Here is a 22262-nt window from a genome sequence, read left to right as displayed (position 1 = left end):
TATTCATCAGAGAGATGCAAATTAAAACTACAATGAGGTATCACTTCACACCAGCCAGAATGGCTACCATCAATAAATCAACAAACAAGTGCTGGGGAAGATGTGGAGAAAAGTGTACACTGTTAGTGAGAATACAGACTGGTGCAGCCACTGTGGAAAACAGTATGGAGTTTCCTCAAAAGAATTAAAAATGGAACTACCTTTTGACCCAGCAGTTCCACTTCTGGGAATATATCCTAACACTCCCAAAATAATCGGAAAGAATACATGCAACCCGAAGACTTCAACCAAGATGGAGGCATAGGTAAACAAACATGCTCCGCCTCTGCACACAACTACAGCAAAAACCACAACTACATCACAAACAAATTTCTCCCAGATTCATCAGAAAATCAAGGGGCATGGAAGTCTGACAACCAAGGATTGAAAGAAGCCACATTCATCCAGATGGGTGGGAGGAGCAGAGATGCAAAGGCATGGAGAGGCAGTCCCACATTCATGTGTGGTAGATAAAAATTGGAGGGATACCACAGGAGTGAGCAATCCCAGCACCAGACCAGACCACATAGACCATGGTTTCTGTGCCAGAAAGATAAGTGCCAATAACTTCTGGCTGCAAAAACCAGTGGGGATTGGGGTGGTGGAAAAAACCAAGGATTCTCAAGAGATTTCTCTTAAAGGGCCCACAATGGACTCATGCAGACCCACCCCCTCTGGGATTCAGCACCAGGGCAACAGTTCAAAGGCCACAAGAGGCATACCAGAAGAAGGGGAGAAAAGTGAAGTGACTGGGAAGGGGGTGAGCGCTGGATAGACAGCTTCCTCTCAGGCAATCTCCAGACATCAGGCAGCAGTGTTGTCCTCTCTCTGAGCCTTCCCCCATACAGAGCCACAAGTGGTGAAACAGGCTGCCCCACTGAGGCAACTACCTAAGGCTCCACCCCACACAATTTACAGGTGCCCTTTCTACAACAGGCCATGCTACTAACACAGGGAGTCAAAGCAGCTCTACCTAACACAGAAACAAACACAGGGAGGGCTCTAAATTGGGGCTACAAAAAAATATGGCCCACATGAAAGAACAGAACAAAACTCCAGGAAAAGAACTAAATGAAATGGAGATAAGCAACCTATCAGATGCAGAGTTCAAAATACTGGTTATCATGATGCTCAAAGAAATTATTGGATACGGAACAGCATAAAAACGACCCAGGCAGAAAAGAAGGTTGCATTAAGGGAAATACAGAAAAATCCACAGAGAATCAACAGGGAATCCACAGGGAACCAAGAGAGGAGGAGATGAAGCTGAGATTGAAATCAATGACTTGGAACATAAGGAAGAAAAAAAGCATTCAATCAGAACAGCAAGAAGAAAAAAGAATTAAAAAAATATAGAGTAAGGAGCTTCTGGGACATCTCCAAATGTACTAATATCCAAATCATAGGAAGCACAGAGTCCCAAACAAGTTGGACCCAAAGAGGGCCACAAGACATATCATAATTAAAATGCCAAAGGATAAAGATGAAGAGAGAACCTTCAAGGGAGCAAAAGAAAAGTAGACAATTACCTACAAAGGAGTTCCCGTAAGACTGTCAGCTGATTTCTCAAAAGAAACTTTGCAGGCTAGAAGGGACTGGAAACAAATATGCAAAGTGATGAAAAGCAAGGATGTACAACATAGATTACTCTATCTAGCAAAGCTATCGCTTAGAATTGAGGGCAGATAAAGTGTTCCTCAATAAGGTAAAACTAAAGGAGTTCATCATCACCAAGTCAGTTGTATGGAATGTTAAAGGTAACAATATTAGAAAAAGATCAAAACTATGAACATTAACATGGCAACAAATGCACAACTATCAAGAACTGAACTTAAAAAAGCAGCCCTGGCTGGTGTGGCTCAGTGGAACGAGCACAGGCCTGCGAACCAAAGGGTTGCCAGTTTGATTCCCAGTCAGGGCACATGCCTCGGTTGCAGGCCAGGTCCCCAGTAGAGGGCATGTGAGAGGCAACCACATACTGATGTTTCTCTCCCTCTCTTTCTCCCACCCTTCCTCTCTGTCTGAAAATAAATAAAAAAAATATTTTTTAAAAAGAAATTAAGCAAACAAGCAGAACAGGTACAGAGTCATAGATATGGAGATCATTTGGGGGGTTATCAGCTGGGAAAGGGAAGGGGGAGAACAGAGGAAAGGGGGAAGAAATTAAGAAGTACAAGTTGGTAGGTACAAAATAGACAGAGGGGATATTAAGAACAGTACAGAAAAAGGAGTACCCAAAGAAGTTATATGTATGACCCATGGACATGAACTAAGGGAGGGGGGATTGCTGGAGGGAATGGGGGTACCAGGTGGAGGGGGACAAACAGGGAAAAATTGGGACAACTGTAATAGCATGATCAATAACTATATTTTAAAAAAGAAAGAATATATGCAAGCCTATATTTATAGCAGTACTGTTTGCAATAGGCAAGATCTAGAAACAGCCCAAGTGCCCATCAGTAGATGAGCGGACAAAAAAGCTGTGGTACATTTATGCAATGGAATACTATGCAATTGTGAAAAAGGAAACTCTTACTTACTCTTTATGACAGCATGGATGGACCTGGAGAATATTATGCTAAGTGAAATAAGCCAGTCAAAGGCAAATATCATATGATCTCACTTATATGTGGAATCTAATGATTGTGGAGATGTGGAATCTGAGCAAAATAAACTAATGAACAAAACAGAACCAGAGGCATGGATATATGGAACAAACTGACAGATGTCAGAAGGGAGGGATGTGGGAGGGTCTGGATAAAGAAGGTAACAAGATTAGCCAAAGAACATCTATGCATAGTCCATGGACACAGACAACAGTGTAGTGAAGGCAGGGTGTGGGGGATGGATGTTGGATGGAGGTGGGCAAAGAAGGGGAAAATGGGGACATCTATAATAGTGTCATCAATAAAAAAAAGTTTGTAAAGACTCAAAAGTAGAAAACCAAAAGGCCAATAATGAAAGTGAAGAGAGTTAATTTTCTATTGGTAATTAAGCAAATCCAAATTAAAATGAGGAAATACCATGTTATACCCAACAGACTGTCAAAAACTTTTTTAAAATTAATAGCTTTTATAATATCACATCCTAGTTTATCAATACCAGTTCATTTGTACTGCTTGGAAGTACCCCATTGTATAATAAACCACAGTTTATCTACTTACCTGTTGAATAATATCTGGGTTGCTTACAACTTTTAACCTGTACAAAGAAAGCCTGATGTAAACATGTACAAGGGTTTTTTTTTTTAAAGATTGTATTTATTTATTTTTAGAGAGAGGGGAAGGGAGAAAGTGAGGGAGAGAAACATCAATGTGTGGTTGCCTCTTGCACACCCCCAACTGGGGACCTGGCCCTCAACCCAGACTTGTGTGCTGACCAGGAATTAAACCAGCAACCTTTCAGTTCAAGGGTCAATGCTCAATCTACTGAGCCACACAGCCAGAGGAGTAAACAATTTACTTTTATATACTGACCATATTCTATAACCTTCCTACACTTCCTATACTTAGTTAATCTAATCTTATAAATTTCTTGTGGTTTCTTATACACATGATGCTATCCTCTGCAGCAGGAAAAGTTTTAGTTTTTCATTTTCAACCTTATACCTTTTATTAATCCCCCAACACCACTCTTACTTTATTGCATTATTGAGAATCCTTAGCACTATGATAAAAAGTAGTTGTAGAGCAATCGTTCTTGCCTTTGTCTTAGAGGCAAAGAAATGAGTACTTCATCATTAAGTACAGTATTAGCTGTAGGTTTGTCAAAGATACCTCCATCAGACTGAGGAAGTTCTTTTCTACTTTGTTGACTTTTAAACACAAAAGTTGAATTTCCTCAAACTCTTTATCTGTCTCTTTTGAGATAATTATGTTATTTTTTAGCCTGTTAATACAGTGCATTACATTATTTGAATGTTGATGCTAAATCAACCTTGAATACTGGGATACAACATTGGTCATGATATATTGTTGTCTTCAATTTATTAAAATTTTGTTAAGGATTTTTGCATCTATATCATAATCGGTATTGTAGTTTTCTCATCTCTTTGGTTTTGGTATCAGAGTAAGTTGGGCACATAAAATAAGTTAGAAAGTATTTCCTCCTCTTCTAAGTTCTTCAAAAGCTTATATAAAAATAGTGTATAAATTCTTCCTTATATTGTTGGAATCAGCAGTGAAGATGCCAAATGGGCCTAGAGTTTTCCTTTGTGGTAAAATTGTAAGCTACAGTTCAATTTCTGATACAGGCCTACTCAGGTTATCTATTCCTTTTTTATTGAGCCTTAGCAGTTTGCATCTTTTGAGAAGCTTGTCCATTTAATGTAAACTGTCAAATTTACTGGGATGGAATGGTTTGAGGTATCCAATGTTATCTTTATAATGGCTATAGAATCATCAGTAATGTTCCATCTCTCATTCCTGATATTAGTAATGTGTTCTCCCTTGCTTTTCTAAGTCTAGCTAAAAGTTTATTGATTTTGTTCATCATTTTAAAGAATCAGCTTTTGGTTTTATTGATAATCTCTATTGCTTTTCTATTTTTATTTCAATGATCTTTGCTCTAATCTTTACAATTTCCTTTCCTCTGCTTACATGATGTTAAGTTTGCTTTTTTTTTCTTCCTAATTTCTTAAGGTGGAAGCTTAGGTCAATGATTTTAGATCTTTCTAATATAACGTTTGATGTTATAAATTTCCTTGTAAGTACTACATTCATTGCATCCCACAAATATTGCTGTCATATTCTCATTTCATTCTTCTAAAAATATTTTCTAATTTCCCTTATTCTTTTTTGACCCATGTCTAATTCAGAACATTTAATTTCCAAATATTTGGGAATTTTTTGGGGGGGGTACCAAGTTACTGTATCTGAAGGAATGGTACAATGGAGACATAAGTGGAAGATTTGGTACAAGTTATAGAAAAGGTAAAGGTAACTCCAACATGCACGTACTGCTTTGGTGGCCAGGTGGCTGCTGCAAGCCAGTCTAAGGCTTAGCTCCCTTCACTCTCCCAGGGTGTGTCTGTCAAAGAGATACTCTGCCATGCCAGTTTCAGGGGGTCCAACCTACACAAGTTGGTTACGTGGTCACCCACTCCTTTGATAGATTTCACCTGCTCATTCTGGTAGGAAGTCACAATGAAGTCACATAGATGAGGGTCATTTTTTCAGTGGCCAGTTTCTGCAAGTCCAGTGGTGTCTGATTCACACTTTTTCCCAAGTATAATGCATACTACATTGCATTCAGTCCATTCTCCCAGTCATCGTAGCTTGGTTTCTTTATATCCTGAAGGAAGATTTAGACACCTCACTGGTTCTGCAGAGTCATCAGTTTCTCAGCATGTTCCCTCTCCTCATGAAATTGGTGAAGAAAATATTTGGCCAAGCTCTTCAAAGCCATATTATTGTGGTTAAAGTGGTAAGACACAGACTGGTAGATGTAGAAGGTGTAGAGCTCCAGGTTGATCTGGCAGTTGATGGCCGCTTCCAAGTCCTGGTGGTAGTTCTGGTGCACCTGCAAGGTGGATGTGGATGTCATGATGGGCAGCTAAGGAGATGCAGCTTTGCTGCACTGGAGCAGTGGCAGGAGGCCTGAGGCCAGCTGAGGGTGCTGTGAGGAGGTGGTAGAGGATGGATGTGAGTGGCTGGCTGGGATGGGGGTTGAGTGCCGGTTCAGTTCAAGCACTGTTGAAGCAAGAAACCATGGCGACTCTCAAGACTCAGGAATTTTCCAGATATTTTTTTGTTACTGATTCCTAAATTAAGCCCTTTACGATAAAAAGAGCATATTTTGTATATTTAAATCCTAAACTTATTGAAATTTTTATGGCCCAGAATATGGTCTATCTTGGCAAACATTCTATTAATATTAGAAAAGAATATATACCATACTGTTGTAGGGAGGAGTAAGTCTGTATATGTCAAATAGTTCAGGTATTTACTGATTTTTTTGGTCTAATTTCTATCAATCATTGAGAGAGTAATGTTGAAAATCTCCAACTGGTGGATTCTTTTTCTCCTTTCTGTTTTATTATGCTTCATGTATTTTGAAGTTGTTATTAAATGCATAAATATTTATGATAGTCCCCTCGAAGAACTGACCCTCTTTCCATCATGAAACAACCATCTATATTCATGGATAATATTCCTTGCTGTAAAACCTTTGTCTAATATTAATGTAGTAACTCCTATCTTCTGATTAGTATTTGCATAGTGTGTCTTTTTCCATCCTTATACTTTCAGTCTATGTCTTTAAATATATTTAAACTGGGTTTCTTATAAATAGCACTTACCTAGGTATTACTTTTAAATGCAATCTGATAATTCCCACCTACTAATTGTAGTGATTACTAATATGGTTAGATTTAAACCCACCATCTTGCTATTTGTTTTCTATTTGTCCAATCACCTTATCTCTTTTCTGGATGTCTTTTAGACTAAGCATTTTTATAATTCAGTTTTATCTCCTTTTGTGGTTTCTTTAGGATTTAGGGTATATGTCTTTAACTTATCACAATCAACCTTCAAATAATGTACCACTGCTCGTGTAAGAACTTTAGAACAGTACACTTCTATTTTACTTCTCCCAACATTTTGGGCAATTGTTGTCACACATTTTATTTCTGCACAAGTTATAAATCACACAATACAGTTTTACTGCTTTTGTTATAGTTAATTATCTTTTAAGTGGCTTTTTAAAAACCTACTATTTTTTATATAGATGTATGCTTTTCCTCATTCTTTTCTGTAGATCTAAGTTTCCATCTGGTATAGTTTTATCCTGCCTTTAACGTATCTTGTAGTGGTAGTTTTATGGTGATTAATTCTATCAGCTCTTGTGACACAGGGAAACAAGGTCATGAAAAATGTGGGACTTGGTTTGATACTACCATTTCCTCCACTTTCAGTCTCTGCACATTTTACGTAATGTTGGGGCAGAATTCGGAGGTTCACAACCTTTGTGGTCCAAAGGAGTCACTATGAGGGCCCAAGGAAGTTATTTGCCATTTTCAGTGGAAAACAAATCGTGGTTACTAGTTATGATGACTATGTACTCTGTATCTGGATTTGCCACACCTTTCTTTATATTAAGAGACCAACTGCTTAATAAGGATGTTTAGTTAATCCATGAAACATTTTATTAGGTGTACTCATTACAAAATGGATCCAACTGTGAATTCAACATATTAGATGTTTGCCAATAAACTTATAGCATGAATCTTAACGCCTCCCCACTGAAATAAGAAATGAAAAAATAGACCTGGCTGGCGTAGCTCAGTGGATTGAGCACGGGCTGGGAACCAAAGTGTCCCAGGTTTGATTCCCAGCCAGAGTACATTCTTGGGTTGCAGGCCATAACCCCCAGCAACCGCACATTGATGTTTCTCTGTTTCTCTTTCTTTCTTTCTCTCTGTCTGTCTCTCTCTCTCTCTCCCCCCCGCTTCCCTCCCTAAAAATAAATAAATAAAATCTTAAAAAAAAAAAGAAATGAAAAAACATTCTACCAGCTCATATATTTTTATATTTAAATATTTTTCTTTTTCTCTTTTAATCCTCTCCTGAGGATATTTTTATTGATTTTAGAGAGAGGGTAAAGAAGACAGACACAGAGAGAGAAACCAGCTGGTTCCCTCCTGTACATGCCCTGACTGGGGATCACACCCACAGTCTAGGTCCTTGCTCTGACCAGGGATTGAACCTTCAATTTTTCGGTGAATGGGATGATGCTCCAATCAACTGAGTGACTTGGCCAGGGGTTTATTTTTCAATTATAGTTGATATACAATATTATATTAGTTTCAGACGTAAAACTCAATGATTAGACATTTATATAACTTACCAAGTGATTACCCCAATAAATCTAGTACCTACCTGACACCACACAAACTTATTATAATCTTACTGACTATATTCTCTGGCTGTACTTTACATCTCCGTGACTATTATGTAACACCCAACTTGTACTTAATCCCTTTACCTTTTTCACCCATCTTCTAATCCTCTCTGATATGGCAACTGCCAAAAAGTTCTCTATTATCTATCAGTCTGTTTCTTTTCTGCTGGTTCATTTTTTGTGTGTTTTAGATTCCAAATATGAGTAAAATCACTGGCATTATCTTTCTAAGGTTGATTTATTTCACTCAGCACAGCACCCTCTTAAGTCTATCCATGTTGTTGCAGATGGCAAGATTTCACTCTTCTTATGACTAAGTAATATTACATTGCATGTACGTATCACTTCTTTATTCATTCATCTACCGATGAACACTGTCCATCAATATCCAGTAGTGGAAAGACTGGGTCCTTTTTAGCCTTTTGTTATAGCCTTTGTTTTAAAGTCTATCTAGAGACTTCCAGTCAAGATGGTGGCATAGGTAAACACGGTTTGCCTCTTCATACAACCACATCAAAATTACAAATACAATATAGAACAACCATCACTCAGAACCATCAGAGATTGAGCTGATGGAAGTCTAATAATAACAGAATTTAAAAAACCACACCCATCCAGACTGGAAGGAGGGGCAGAGATGCAGAACCTGCTGGTCACACATCCACGTGTGGTATATAAAAATTTGGGAGGGACAACTCACAAGCAAGAAGTTCCAGACCCACACCAGGCCCTCAGCCCAAGATAAGTGTCACGAAGATAAGTCCCCACACCTTCTGGAAGGAAAAACCAGTGGGGATTAAGGGGGCATAAGAAACTTATGGAGGCCCAAGCAGTTCATCTTAAAGAAGCCCTATACAAACTTACTCAGATTCACTCCCTCTGAGCTCCAGCACTGGGGTAGCAGCTTGAAAGGTACTAGGGGCATACAGGGAGAACCCAAAGTGTCTGGCATCAAGGCAAGAGCTAGGGGGCAGCTTTCTCCCAGACAGAAACAAGGGCAGAAGCCACTGTCCCTTTTCTAAATGCACTCCCTACAGAGCCACAGAGCTGGGAGGTGGGTACCATCATCTGAAACTTCATCAACCTGGCTAACACTGTTTGTCCCACCCTGGAGACTGCTGAGACTCTCCCACACAACTTACAGGCCCACTCAAACTGCTTTTCCAAATGAATGGCTAGTTTGGCTCATGCTACACAACTTCCTAAATCCTCTCAAACATGCAACAGCCAGCCTCAATGAGTTCCCAACCCCTGTATCTCTTGCTAAGTGGCCCCAGGTCCAGCACTAGCAGCAGTCAGCCAAACTTTACAGCTTGGCTTCACCTGGGAATCTCCAAGCCCAGCACAAGTAGTAGCCATCTCAGATTGCTTTATATGTCAGGCAGGGTGCCCCAGGCAAAACACAGATGGGGGCCAACCTTGGCTGGTACCACCTGGGAAAACCCAGAGCCTGTGCACCCAGTACACAGCTACAGGCCATGTTGGAGCACAATCACCTTGCTCCCACACAGCTGAACCTCCAGAGGGTGGAGGCTGGTGGTCGGTGGGCTGAGACAATCCTTGCAGTTGACTGGCCACAGTAAAATCCCTCCTATTGACCTGCCAAAAGCAAATAAGGCCCAACCACAAGAGGAGCGTGTACTCAGCCCATACGAAGGGCACACCTTGAGTACCCAGTCCAGGTGATAAAGGAGGCTGTGCCACTGGACCCTACAGCACACTTACTATATTAGGCCAGACTACCAAGACAGGGAGTCATGGTAGCTCTAATACAAGGAACAAATACAGAGAGGCTGCCATAATGAGGAGACAAAGAAACATGGCCCAAATTAAACAGATCAAAACTCCAGAAAAAGAACTAAATGAAATGAAGATAAGCAATCTATTGGTTGCAGAGTTCCAAACACTGGGTATAAGGATGCTCAAGGAACTTAGTGAGGAGCCCAACAGCATAAAAAAGATCCAGTCAGAAGTGAAAGATACACTAATTGAAATAAAAAACAACCAATCAGGACAAGAAGAAAAAGAATCCAAAAAAAACAAGGATAGTGTAAACAGCCTCTGGGACAATTTCAAGCATTCCAACATTTGCATCATGGGGGTACCAGAAGGAGAAGAGAAAGAGCAAGAAATTGGAAATCTGTTTGGAAAAATAATGAAGAAAATCTTCCCTAGTCTACTCCAAGACACATTATAATTAAAATGTCAAAGGTTAAATGTCAAATGTAAAAGGAAGTGAGAAAAGTCCCAAACAAAATGAACCCCCAGAGGCCCACAGCAAGACACATTGTAATTAAAAAGCCAAAGGTTAAAGAGAAAGAGAATCTTAAAAGCAGGAAGACAAAAGGCAGGGGATTTCCCATAAGAATGTCATATGTTTCTCAAAAGAAACTTTGCAGGTTAGAAGGGTTGGTAAGAGAGTCCTGGCCAACATGGAGGCATACAGACCCTTTGTCTCCTCGCACAATGAAAAGGAGGATAACCACCAATCTGAAATCAATAAACAACCAAAAGTGCCAGAAAATGATACTGCATGGAACTCTAACAACAAAGGAATTAAAGAAAAAATCAACCAGAACAATCAGACCAGTAAGGTAGTGGACTGCACAGGCAGACTCAGAAAAATGGTGGTGACACAGTGGACTTTGGGAGCGGGACTGGCTGCTGAACTCAACGGGTTGCATGTGAGGAGCTGACTTAAGGGGACTGAGAAGTGGCTGTGGGCTATGGTGGTTGCTGCGGTAGAAGGTCCCAGTTTCACATGAGAGTTGGTTGGAAAGGGTGCTAGAGACAAGCAGGCAAGCTGCACTGTTCCCTCTCTGGCCCCTCCCCCACAGGCAGCACCACAGTGCAGCAAAGAGGGCTGCTATGCCCTGGTGAATACCTAAGGCCCCATCCCTTTAAAACATATGAGCAGTGCTGAGACAAAGAAATATGGCCCAAGTGAAAGAACAGAGTAAAGCCTCAGAAAGATAGCTACGCGAGGAGGAGATCACCAACCTATCTGATGGAGAATTTAAAGCCCTGGTAATCAAAATGCTCATAGATCTGATAAGCTTGGTGGAAAAATGAAAAAAAAAAACAAATGAAAGATACCCAAAATGAAATAAAGCAAAACATTCAGGGAACCAACAGTGACAGGAAGGAAACCAGGACTGAAAGCAACTATTTGGAACAAAAGGAAAAAAATAAACATCCAACAGGAACAGAATGAAGAAAACAAGAATTCAAAAAAGTGAAGAGAGTCTTACAAACCTCTAAGACAATCTGAAACACTCCAATATCCGAATTATAGCCAGAAGGAGAAGAGCAACAGCAAGAAATTGAAAACTTATCTGAACAAATAATGAAGGAAAACTTCCCCAATCTGGTGAAGGAAATAGACGTCCAGGAAGCCCAGAGAATCCCAAAGAAATTGGACCCAAAGAGGAACATGCCAAGACACATCATCATTAAGTTACCCAAGATTAAAGATTAAAGATAAAGAGAAAATCCCAAAAGCAGCAAGAAAAAAGGAGAAAGTTACATACAAAGGAGTTCCCATAAGGCTATCAGCTGATTTCTCAAAAGAAACCTTACAGGCAAGAAGGAGCTGGAAAGAGGTATTTGAAGTCATGAAAGGCAAGGACCTACATCCAAGATTACTCTACCCAGCAAAGCTTTTATTTAGAATGGGAGGGCAGATAAAGTGCTTCCCAGGCAAGGTCAAGTTAAAGGAGTTCATCATCACCAAGCCCTTATATGAAATGTTAAAGGGACTTATCTAAGAAAAAGAAGATAAAAAATATGAACAGTAAAATGACGACAAACTCACAACTATCAACAAATGAGCCTAAAAGAAAAGAAAAACAATGAAAACAAAAACTAAGCAAACCACCAGAACAGGAACAAAATCAGAGAAATGGACATCACATGGAGGGAGTTCAGTGGGGAGGGGGAAGGCAAGAATCGGGGGCGGGGGAAGCTACAGGGAAGAAGCAGCATGGTTAGTAGGCATAAGCTAGATGGGGAGATATAAAAAATGGTATAGGAAACAGAGGACTCAAAGAACTTATATGTACAACCCATGGACATGAATTAAGCGGGGGGAATGCTGGAAGGTTGGGGGGCAGGGCGGCGGGGGTTAGAGGGGAAAAATTGGGAAAACTGTAATAGTATAATCAATAGAAACATGTATTTTTTTTTAAATCTTATTTATTTATTTTTAGAGAGGGAAGGGAGGGAGACAGAGGGAGAGAGAAACATCAATGTGCAGTTGCTGGGGGTTATGGCCTGCAACCCAGGCATGTACCCTGACTGGGAATCGAACCTGGGACACTTTGGTTTGCAGCCCGCATTCAATCCACTGAGCTATGCCAGCCAGGGCTGAAAAATATTTTTAAAAATAAAAAATAAATAAAAGTAGTAATGTTTTTAAAAAAGAAGGGTTGGTAAGAAATATTCAAAGTCATGAAAAGTAGGGACCTACAGCCAAAACTACTCTATCCAGCAAAGCTATCATTTAGAATCAAAGGGCAGATAAAGAGGCTTCCAGACAAGAAAAAACTAAAGGAGTTCGTCACCAAACCATTATTATATGAAATGTTAAAGGGACATAGTTAAGAAAAAAAGGTCAACACTATGAACAATATAATTGCAAAAAATATATATCTATCAATAATTCAATCTAAAAACAAACAAAGAAGAAGAACAGAGACAGAATAATGGAAATGGAAAAGTTTTGATGGTTGCCAGATGGGGGTGGGAGGGTGGGGTATGGGTAAAGAGGTGAGGGGATTAAAAAGTATAAATAGGTAGTTACAGAATAATCATGGGGATGTAAAGTACAGTATAGGAACTGGAGTAGCCAAAGAACTTATACACGTGACCCATGCACATGAACAATTGAGCAGGGATTGCCTGAGGGAAGTGGGGAACTGAATGGACTGGGGCAAAGGGTGAAAAATTGGGACAATTGTTATAGCATAATCAATAAAATATAATTAAAAAATGTTTTTTAAAAAATGAAGTCGCCCTGGCTGGCATAGCTCAGTGGATTGAGCACGGGCTGGGAACCAAAGTGTCCCAGGTTCAATTCCCAGCCAGGGTACATTCCTGGGTTGCAGGCCATAACCCCCAGCAATCGCACATTGATGTTTCTCTCTCTCTCTCTCCCTCCCCCCCTTCCCTCCCTAAAAAATAAATAAATAAAATCTTTAAAAAAAAAAGAAGTCTATTTAGTCTGGTGTAAGTATTGCTACCCCAGCTTTTTAATTTTTACTTTCTATTTTCATAAAATATCTTCTTCATCCCTTTACTTTTGGTGTGTGCTTTTCAATCTGAAGTGAGTATATTATAAACATCATATGTAAGGGTCTTGTTTGTTATCCACTCAGCCACCATGTCTTTTGATTGGAGCATTTAATCCAACTGCATTTTAAGTAATTGTTAATGGATATGTATTTATTGCCATTTTATTATTTGTATTTAAGTTTGTATTCTTCAAGACCCTTTAATATTTCTTGTAATACTGGTGTGTGGTGATAAACTCCTTTAGTTTTTTCTTGTCTGGGAAGCTCTTTATCTGCCTTTCAATTCTAAATGATTGTTTTGCTGGGTAGAGTACTCTTGGTTGTAGGTCCTTGCTTTTCACCACTTTGAGTATTTCCAGTCCGTTTTGGACTGCATAATTCCTGTTGAGAAATCAGCTGACAGTCTTATGGGAGTCTCCCAGTAGGTAACTAACTGCTTTTCTCTTGCTGTTTTAAGATTCTTTCTCTTAAACCCTTGGCATTTTCATTATAATGTATCTTGCTATGGGCCTCTTGGGGTTCATTTTGTTTGGGGCTTTCTTGCTTCCTGGACTTGTATATTATTTTCTTCACCAGGTGAGATAAATTTTGTTATTATTTTTAATTGCTGTTCAATTATAGTTGTCCCCATTATTCCCCCATTACTCTCCCCTGCCCTACCCACCCCTATCATTATTTTTTCAAAAGGTTTTAAATTCCTTGCTCTCTCTTCCCCTTCCAGCACCACACCTCCAACCTCAAATGCTTGAAGTTGTCCCAGAGGCTCCTTAAGCTATCCTTTTTTTTGCTGTTCTGACTAGGTATTGTCTGCTTCCTTATCTTCTAAATCATTGGTTTAATCATCTGCTTCATCTACTTTACTACTGATTACCTGAAATGTATCCTTTATTTCAGTTAGTATAGTCTTCATTTCAGACTGGTTCTTTTAGATGTTTCCTATTTCAATTTTTATGTTTTAATTTTATTTTTTCCATTTTTATTGTTGTTCAAGTATAGTTGTCTCCATTTCTTCCCAACTCCCCCCTGATCCAAATCATCTCCACTTCCCACCTTTGATCCTACCCTCCTTGGCTTTGTCCATGTGTCCTTTATACATGTTCCTGACAACCCTTCCCCCTTTTCCCACCCATTATGCTCTCCCACCTCTCCTGTGATTACTATCAGTTTGTTCTTAATCTCACTGTCTCTGGTTAGATTTTGTTTACTTGTTTGTTTTATTGATTAGGTTCCACCTATAGGTGAGATCATATGGTATTTGTGTTTCACTGCCTGGCTTATTTTACTTAGCATAATGCTCTACAGATCCATCCATGCTGTCACAAAGGGTAGGAGCTCCTTCTTTCTTTCTGTGGCATAGTATTCCATTGTGTAAATTCACCACAGTTTTTTGATCCATTCATTTACTGATGGGCACTTAGGTTGCTTCCAGTACTTGGCTATTGTAAATAACCCTGCTATGAACATTGGGATGCATAGGTTCATTTGAATTGGTGTTTCAGGATTCTTAGGGTATAGTAACAGCAGTGGAATTGCCAGGTCAAAAGGCAGTCCCAGTTTTAGTTTTTTGAGGAAATTCCATGCTGTTTTCCACAGTGGCCGTACCAGTCTGCATTCCCACCAACAGTGCACTAGGGTTCCCTTTTCTGCACAACCTCACCAGCACTTGTTGTTTCTTGATTTAGTTATGACAGTCATTCTGACTGGTGTGAAGTGGTATCTCATTGTAGTTTTAATTTCCATTTTTCTCATGGCTAGTCATGTTGAGCAACCTTTCACACATCCCTGGGCCCTCTGCATGTCCTCCTTGGAGAAATGTCTGTTCAGGTCCTTTGCCCATTTTTTTAATTGGGCAAATCTCAATTTTTCTGTTTCCTATCTCTTTGCTGAAGTTCTCACTACATTCATCTACTCTTCCCCAATTTATTGAACATCCTTATAACCAGTGTTTTCAACTGTGTATCTGGTAGTTTGCTTTTCTCCATTTTGTTTAGTTCTTTTTCTGGAGTTTTGTTCTTTCATTTGAGACCTGTTTCTTTTTCTCCTCATTTTCACTACCTCCCTGTTTGTTTCTATGTATTAGGTATATAGGTGCTACATCTCTTGGTGTTAGTAGAGTGGTCTTATGTAGGTGTCCTGTAGGGCCCAGTGGCACAACCTCCTAGGTCACCTCCTAGGTCAAGCTAATTTCTCCAGGTATACCATCACCACCCTGTGTGGGCTGTGTGTACCTTCTTGTTGTAGCTAAACCTTGGCAGGTGTTGACACCTCAATGGGAGGTAATTAACCTCTACACCAACTGGCAACGAGGACGGCCACAACCACTGTAGAGAATTTGCTGTGCAGCGACTGACCTCATAGAACAGGAATTGCTTCAGCGGGGTTCTGGTGCCTGCTGAAACCACACCTTGAGTATGTTAATCATGGAGGTGGTTGGGTGGTGCTTCAGCATGGTCTGAAGCTGTCCACCACATAAGCAGGCTTGAGGGCCTCCTGGAAAGTGCAGGGAAAGTTCAGCCTCTGGCTGTGCTCTGCTCAGGCCCACCTGGCATGAGCTAGAGATCTACAGATTGCTGCTACTTGTGTTGGGCTTGGACATGCCTGGGAGAGGCCAAGCTGTGAACAAAGGCCAGTTGATACTAGTCCCAGGCCTGAGGCCACTGAGCAAGAGGCATGTAGCACTCTGAGGCCAGATTCTGCTTATTGGAGAGACTTTAGGAAAGTCTTAAGCATGAACCAAGACAGGCCATTTATATGGAAAAGCTTGTAGAAACAGCTTAGGTGGGTGTCAAAGTTGGGTGGGGCAGGGTCTGAGGGAATCACCAGGATGGGGCAAACAATGTTACCCAGGTTGATGATTCAGATATGGTACCCACCTGCTGACTCTGCCAGGGCAGGGCTCAGAAAAGGAACAATGGCCTCTGCCAGCACTTCTATCTGGAAGAAAGCTGCCCCTCCAGCCCTCACCCTAATGGTAGACAATTCAGTTCTTCTCTGTATGTCCCTGGCACCTTTCAACATGCATGGGATCTTTAAGAGGAATGCCTAGGACTCCAAAAGCCCTCCATGTAACTCAGCCATAATCCTTGCCGGTTTTCACAGCCAGAATTATGGGGTCTTCTCTTCATGGCACTAGAACCCTAGGCTCAGGGGTCTGGTGTGGGGCTGGGACACCTTGCTCCTCAGTGGGGACCTCTGCAGCTGAGATATCCCCCGATTTCTAACCCCCACATGTGGGTGTAAAACCAGGCCTGTCCTGTGTGTCTACTTCTCCTACCAGTCTCAAAGTCGCTTCTTCTTCGTAACTTTAGTTATAGGACTTTTGTCCAGCTAGATTTCAGGAAGTTCTAAATGATGACTGTTCTATAGTTTAGCTGTAATTTTGAAGTGGTTGTGGGAGGATGCAAGTATTTCATTTACCCTCTCTGTCAGACTTATTTATATTTTTAAAAGCTTTATTTCATCTTCATTAATTTTATTGTGATAAAATTCACATACTGTATAATTCACCCATTTAAAGTGTATAATTTAATGGCTTTTAGGGTATTCAGAGTTGTGCTTCCATTAACAAAATCAATTTTATATCATTTTTATCTTCCCCAAAAGAAACCCTATATCCATTAGCAATAACTCCCCATTTTCTTCCAATCCTCAGCCCTAACCAACCATGAATGTACTATGATCCTAGACGATATGCATATGCCCATTCTGCATATTTTCCTCTTCAATTTTGAAAAGTATTTCCACTGCATATATGCTTTAGGTTTACAGGTTTTCTTCATTTAGCACTTTAATGTTACTATTCCAATATCTTCCTTCTGGCTTGTAGGAGTTCTGTCCAAAAGTTTGCCACAATTCTTACTTTGTATATTAGTCTGCTAGGGATGCCTTAACATAGTGACACTGACTGGATGGCTTACATGTTGTTTATTTTCTCATCAAAGAGTCTATAGGTTTGGTTTCTTTTGAGGCCTCTCTCCATGGCTTGCTTGTGGTAACCTTCTCACTGTGTCTTCATATGGTCTTTCCCCTGTGCATGCATGCCCCTGGTGTCCCTTTGTGTATCTAAATTTCCTCATCTTATAAGGAAGCAGTCAGATTGGATTGGATTAGGGTCACTTATAACAGCCTCATTTTACGTTAATTGACCCTTTAAAGACCTCTCTTCAACTATAGTCATATTCTGAGGTATGACTGGGGCTTAGTTACAACATACAAATTTGGGGGGATACAGTAAAGCCCATAACACCTCTGTATATAAGTGTGCAGGATTTTTTGGTGTCTTATTTTTTTCTTTGTTGTTGTTTTTTGTCTGCTTTGAAGACTCTCTATTTTCACTAGTTTTAAGCAACTTAATTAAGATGTTCCGTGACGTAAGTTCTCTTCATGACTTTTCTCTTTTGGGTTTTCATGAATCCAAGCAGCTCAAAGAACTCATGAATAGCTACACCAAAGCTATCATAATCAAACTGCTTAAAAATCAGTGATGAAGAGAAAATCTTAAATGAGCTTTTTGGATCTGTGAATTTATAGTTTTCATTAAATTTAGAAGAGGTACTATCATTACTTCCTCAAATATTTTTCTAGCCCCACCCCCACATTTCCAAGACTCCAATTACACATATTCTTAGTTGCCTGTATTGTCCCACTGTTCATTCATTATTCATTTATCATTATATATTTATATTTTTGATCTGCTCCCTATGTTTTATTTTGGATGTTTCTATTGCTATGTCTTCAGGTTCATTAATTTTTTCTTCTACAATGTCTATTTACTATTAACCCTACTGTATTTTTCATTTCAGAAACTGTAATTTTCATCTTAAGAAGTCTGATGTGGGTAATTTTGTATCCTCTCTGTCTCGATTTAATATACTCAATCTTTCATCTAGATTTTGAACATATGAAATAGTTGTAACTGTTACAATGTCCTTGTCTACTAATGCTATCATCTGTGTCATTTCTAGTCCTATCCTAGTGACTGGTTGTTCTCCTCAATATGCAGTGTATTCTCTGCTTCTTTGTATACCTGATAATTTGTGATTGGGTGTCAAATGTTGTAAATTTTGCATTATTTGCTGGAGTTCTTTAACTTTTTAATTTTGAGATTTGTTTCAGGAATCGGTGAAGTAGAAACAACTTAATCCTTCTGAGGCTTGGTTTTATGCTTTGTTAGTCTTTACACTAGGATGAATATGACACCATTATTGGGGCAATATCCTTCTAAGGACTCAACAATGTCCCAGCTGTTAGAAATGTTTCTACTCTACCTACTGGAAACACAACATACATATGGCCTTTATAACAAGGACTGTTCTGTCTAATGCCTTTTAGTGGTATTTTTCTGGCCCTGGATTAATTTTGTCAATAATCATGAAGTGATTAGCACTCAACTAAAAATGCTAAGGCACTAAAGTCCAATACAGCTTTCTTTGATGATGGAATTGTGGCTACGGAGCATTTGAAGTGTGGTTAGTGCAGCTGAGAAAAAGAATTTTTATTTAAATATCCACATGTGGTTAGCAACTACTGTACTAGATAGACAGTGCAGGTTTAGGGGAAACTCTTACTCTCTCATGTGAAGCTTTCTTTTCTCAAATACTCTACATACAAATTCTAGCTGCCTTGACATTCCTAAACTTTTACCTCTGTCTCCTGGCCTTAGGGAGCTCTATGGCTGCTCTATTTGGGTATCCCTTCCCATCCTAGGTGCTACAACCTAGACACTTTCTTCAGGCCAAAAGGTGGGGCCATCAAAGGGCTCAACCTATTTTTTTGTACTCCTCTCAGGTATCACTGTTCTGTGCTACCCTTTGTCCAATGTCTAAAAGAGGTTTTTTAAATTGATTTGAGAGAGACATAAATTTGTTGTTCCACTTATTTATGTATTCATTGGCTGCTTCTTGTATGTGTCCTGACCAGAAATTAAACCCACAACCTTGGCATATCAAGCAAACACTCTAACAAACTGAGCTACCCAGCCAGAGCTAAGACATTTTAAAAATATATTTTGTCCAGTTATTTAAGGCAGGAGCATAAATCAACTTCTGTGTTACTCTACTATGACTCAAACTTAAGCTCTCTTCCACTGAGTTTTAAATATTCAGTCATTATATATTTTTATTTGCAAAATATCTGTAAAGTATCCAATTCCTTATTTTAAACCCTACCAGCCTTGCTTTATTCTTGTTTCTTATTCATAGTTTTTATTCACTCTTCTATTTCACTAAATATGCTTATTTTACATTCTATGTCAAATAATTTAATATCTGAAGTTTCTGTGGCTCTGGCTCAGTTGTTTCTGCTCATGTTTGCTCACAGTGACATCTGTGATATCATTATCATTATTATTAACACATATTTATTGGTAATCTATCTTTGGGAATTCTTTGAAGCTAGGGCTGGTGTATGCTACACCAGGGATGATCTGAGTTGGCTTCTCTTGGGGGCCTGGGAGCTCTATCAACTTGGATCTACCTTTCTTTCTAAGATTTTATCTATTTATTTTTTTAGAGAGGGAGTGAAACATCAATGTGTGGCTGCCCCTCATGTGCCCCCTACAGGAGACATGGCCCGAAACCCAGGTATGTGCCCGGATTGGGAATCCGACCGACGACACTTGGGTTTATAGGCTGGCACTTAATCTGCTGAGCCACACCAGCCAGAGCTGGATCTACTTTTTAATTAAATTTAGTTTATATATATTTAACTTTTTGACCAAAAACTAAATTCACATGGTTCAAAAATTTTACTCATTCCCTTCCCATTTCTTTTGGTTGGGCCTGAGGACTCAACTAGCACAATGCATAGTAAAGAATTTAATCTTGCCCAAAGACAGCTGGTCTTTGCCTTGGATCCCTGAAAGTAATCTTAAACCATTGGAATATTCTGCTTGTTAAGAGTTTGTGTTTACTGGGAGCTTCAATCTAGGCCAGATAGTCTAACAATGTGACTTTGGATCACAGTATTAATGTGACCTCAAAAGGAGCTGGAGACTGAGGTCAGCTTATGTAGGCAGTCAACCATACCTGTGTGATGAAGTATCAACAAAAACTCTGAACACTAAGGCTCGAGTGAGCTTATTCAGTTGGTAATATTCCATGTGTATTGTCACATATTATTGTCAGGAAGAATTAACACTGTCCATGACTCCACTGGGACAGGATAATTGGAAGCTCAGCATTTGGAACCCTCCTGGACTCTATCTTATGTGTCTCTTCCATTGGCTGATTTTAATTTTCATCATTTTCCTGAAATAAACCATAACTTTGAGAGTAACAGCCTTCAGTGAGTTCTGTGTGTCCTTCTACCACATTATTGAACTTAATGATGGTCTTGGGGAACCTTGAACTCTACAACTGGTATCAGAAGTGAAGGTAGGCTTGAGTGACTGCTTCCTAACTTTGCAGTCAGCAGCGCTGGGACTGAGGATTCACCTGGAGTGGCTGGGGTGGGGTTAAGAAGGCAGCACAAGTGGTCAAGAGATGGACTTCATACAGAAGGATCAGGAAAATAAGAAGCCTCAGGTAGCTTTCTTCCTTCCTAGCCTTCACTCAGGAAGCCCCAGTTCCCCATCCCTACCCCTATAAACGCTGCACCTTAACACCATCAAATGATCTAAAAAGTGTCAGGAAATGAAACATACCTCTACTTCTTTAAAAGGTCAGGGATCCTATTTCTGAATTAAGATCTCTAAGGTAAACTCAACTTTCACGAAAAGTGTCAAAGGCAGGGGTAGAATATAAGGTTAATAGCTCTGCAGAAAATATGCAATTCTGGTTCTGAATGTCACCTAAAAGACCTTCACAGACTAATGTAAATTCAAGCCGATTAAGGATGAAGAACTACACTATCAGACTGCCAGGGATAGACTTGTGCTCAAGTGAGCCATCTTCCTAGCATGCCCATAATAAATATGCTCTAACTTTGTCATGCAGACAAAGCTTGGATGGCTATTTTAGAAACCAAGCATGTCTTTTTGGACTTTCAGTTTGTAATCTGTTATTATTTTAGTCTCTAAAAATTATATAATTCAAAGTAAGACTGTAAAGTCTTCATATTCTTATCATTCTAAAGGACACAAAGTTGAGAATCCCCAATACTTACAATCTCTATTTCCCTACATTGATACCCTATTATCCAGTGAGTCTGCCTTGTTGTAAGGCAAATGGCAGCCTACCATGTGCTGAGAGCAGTGAGCAGTTTATAAGATACCACAGAAAACAAGATAATTGCTCTTGCCCTTTCAAGTAGAATCTAGAATTTTTTAATATATACGAAAAATTAAAACCAACAGAAATTCAAAACGAGAAAAACAAGTCCATTCATCTCTGATTCTCCCCTTAAGTTTCCTAAAGAAAGTAATTTTGCAATGGATTTTTCAAGGACTCATGGAAGAACAAGCTGACAGTAACCAGAGGGGAGGGGGGAGGGTGATAACAGGAAAAGAAGAGGAAGGGTCATCAAGGAACACGTATAAAAGGTCCATGGACAAAGCCAAAGGGGGCAAGGATTGAGGGTGGGATGTGGGGGTGGGTGGGGCAGGGAAAAGTGGTGGCAGGAAAATGGAGACAACTGTATTTGAACAATTTTTAAAAATGCAAAAAAATAAAAAATAAAAATAAATGTATTGACAAAGAGCAAATAAAGATAACTTGGAGGAGAGCAGAAGCACAAGGGAAAGATAGTAAATTTAGTTTAGTAAACTGGCTGATGCAGTCCAAAGAACTGAGTTTAATGAAATGTCAGGAGAATAGTTAGTGAATGGGGTTGTTCTAAGACCTGCTGAGAGATGTAGGATTTATGTAACTAAGAGCCACTATCACAGGGGAATGAAGTGATAATAATAATAACAACAACAACAATAATAAAACTGGAATCACTGAGCAGTGAGATATCAGTTTCTCAGCCAATGGCACTGACCAAAAGCAGCAACAGAAGGCCAAAAACTTTGTTCTGGTATGAAATATAAAAGTATTCATCATTACTTCAAGAATGGAAGCCAAATCTATACCATCGTTTTTTTTAAACATATGA

At 39.5% G+C, this 22262-nt stretch overlaps 1 protein-coding gene and 1 pseudogene across 1 annotated transcript in view; both read right to left on the bottom strand.

Annotated features, from left to right (window-relative positions):
• R3HDM2 (R3H domain containing 2) overlaps positions 1-22262 on the bottom strand; it is a 156179-nt gene that overhangs the window by 83999 nt on the left and 49918 nt on the right.
• On the bottom strand, positions 3633-5729 carry LOC118499052 (annotated as a pseudogene).

The sequence above is a fragment of the Phyllostomus discolor genome, chromosome 2 (assembly GCF_004126475.2).
Source record: "Phyllostomus discolor isolate MPI-MPIP mPhyDis1 chromosome 2, mPhyDis1.pri.v3, whole genome shotgun sequence".
Classification (NCBI taxonomy): Eukaryota; Metazoa; Chordata; class Mammalia; order Chiroptera; family Phyllostomidae; genus Phyllostomus; species Phyllostomus discolor.
This window is presented reverse-complemented; position numbering and strand designations above follow the sequence as displayed.